Source organism: Aquarana catesbeiana, linkage group LG10, assembly GCF_042186555.1.
Source record: "Aquarana catesbeiana isolate 2022-GZ linkage group LG10, ASM4218655v1, whole genome shotgun sequence".
Classification (NCBI taxonomy): domain Eukaryota; kingdom Metazoa; phylum Chordata; class Amphibia; order Anura; family Ranidae; genus Aquarana; species Aquarana catesbeiana.
This window is the reverse complement of record NC_133333.1, coordinates 51,720,321-51,722,785: the sequence shown is the minus strand read 5'-3', so window position 1 is coordinate 51,722,785 and position 2,465 is coordinate 51,720,321. Positions and strand designations below refer to the sequence as shown.

Genomic DNA, 2,465 nt, shown 5'->3' with positions numbered 1-2,465 from the left:
ATGTCACAGGAGTCAAGATGCCAACTTATCAAGGACTTACAGGGTCCCCTTTCTTAGGGCAACTCCATGACTCAAGGAAGGGGAATCTGCAAGCCTTGAAACATTAACATCTTGACCTATGGGACAATACAGGGTCTATTCATGTTCACATACATTCTCTGGTGGGGAACCATCCAGGTGCATACATTTTTAATGGGAGCAATGGATTTTCCACCAGTGAATGTGAAAATCATATGCTCTGCTTTATCAGTAGACCCTGTAATGTAACATAAGTCAACATGTTGGGGGTTGCACAGGGTCCCCTTCCTGAGATCACTGAGTAGTCCTGAGGAAGGGGATCCTACGAGTCCCCAAAACATTGGCATCTTGACCCATTAGTGCTGTCACTAATCTTGGGACACATCCTTGAGTGCCAGGAACCTCCTTTCTTTCTTCTGGTTTTGCTGGCGCCATCTATTGCAGTTCCTACCGACACCACCATATGATAAAGGTCTACTAGCAATATGCAGCTTCGCAAAAGACCTGCTTTGAATCTGACCTAGACTCAACTCTATAGAGGGAACTACAAATCCCAACCTACTTTCGTACCTTCGTTTTGAGCTTTTCCAAACCGGCTAACAGTTTTATGGTGGCCATACATGCTTTGATAACTGACAGATCTCTTTCCATCTCCCCTCATAGAAATCATCAATTTAAAATGGAAACCCATTTGATTGATACCACACACACACACACACACACACACACACACACACACACACACCACACACACACACACACGGAGGTAGATTTTCATTGATAGTTGGAAGATATGATCGTAAGTTATCATTCACTTCATTGGTTTCCATCCTGCAATCTAACCGATCGTATTCCGATTCAATTTATAACAGACACATCTCTGTGCTGCCGATAGATCATTTTCTGTCCCCAGGCAATGAAATCAGTTTGATCATATTTGATCAAAACTGATCGGAATGGAATTTATGACTTTGATAGTTTGCAGAGTTGATCATTTTGACTTAATTGCACATCGATCCGATAATAAAACCAAAGCATGTGGCCACCAGCAGATGGACCATGCCATTAGATTTTTTCAGACTTTACATAAATATAAAACCTCAACCATACTTATTATCAAGCCTTCCAAACAAATATGCCGCGTCGTGTTCTCAGCTGACACCCCCAAATAATTCATCTCAAGGGGCGATGATGGGTCAGATCTACCAGCTATGGTTAGTAGATAAGAGTGACTGCTCAGTGGTGTATAGATCACATGCCTTGTCACTGTATGCATTCAACTCTATACACCGGCTGAACTCTGGTGGTCGATCGATCGATCCAACCTTCCTCTAATGTCTATGGCCAGATTTATAATCAGAAATGGATTTCCCAGCAAACTTCCATGGAATGCTAGGTCAAAAAACCTGCAATTCTAACAGCAAAAACTACCCAGATCACACATCCCACCCTCCCATCTATCAGCTATATTCTATGACAACAATGTAACTTTCAGCAAGTTTGACAAATGTTACAAAACTCCCAACATTGAATCTACAGCCATTTCCCTTCAGGGAGCAACTCTGATCTCTATCAGTGTAATAAACACAGCAGCCTACCACGCATTACATGCAATCCCCACCACCCACCATCACTTACCCAGATCTCACACTCCAAACTCCTAACTCAGGATCAGAACTTTGTATATAGTGCACGGCCCCTTTAAATGGTTGGACTGGGTTGGGCGTGGAGGAGGGCGTGCTGTCTGTAATTAGAATACTTGCCCGCCTCCGATGGGCGTGTTTACAGAAGGTTCTGGACTGAGAATCGGGCGCTGATTGGCCGGCGCTCGCCACGTTGACACGAGCACGTGTAGAGGTGGCTGGGTGTAGATGTGCCCGGGGGGCGCGGGAGCGCGCAGAGAGGAGGGTGGTAGGAGGGTGTTGCTAAGTAACCTGGCACAGTCAGCTGTCAGGGTGATGGAAGACAGCTCTGCATCTCCAAACATTGCAGGAGGCCAGGCATGGATTGCAAGTGACATAAATGTGGCTGAACACTTCTATTCTTACTTATTATTCATTGATATTGATTATGAACCTTCAGATGAAATAAGCTGAATATATTTCTAGGACATCAAAAAAGGTGTTCAGTATCTAACAGTTCATGTAAGCAGCCACTGCCTAAGTAGGCATGTGCCCTGCCAGCAGATGCACCATGGGAACCTTGATCTCTGCAAGCAAGCAGTGCATAGCTCCCAACTGTCCCTGATTTGGAGCAATGTCCCTCTGTCCCTCATTCCTCCTCATTTGTCCCTCATTTTGGTCTGATCTATATAGATGTATATAAAATGCAATTTATCCATCAAAAAGTGTTTTGCAGCACTAAACCTTTCATCTGATTTCTAAATGACTACATCTGTAAATTCCAAAAGCCAATATAAAGGAATAGTAGTGGTAAAAAAAGCCCTT

The 2,465-nt window shown here is 43.9% G+C and overlaps 1 protein-coding gene across 1 annotated transcript in view; it reads right to left on the bottom strand.

Moving 5' to 3' along the window:
• Positions 1 to 1,787, bottom strand: part of RCN3 (reticulocalbin 3) — a 23,586-nt gene extending 21,799 nt beyond the window's left edge. The window contains 1 exon segment of the mRNA XM_073602164.1: positions 1,657 to 1,787. The gene's annotated coding sequence lies outside the window, so the exon portion shown is untranslated.
• Between the last annotated feature and the right edge of the window lie 678 nt (positions 1,788 to 2,465).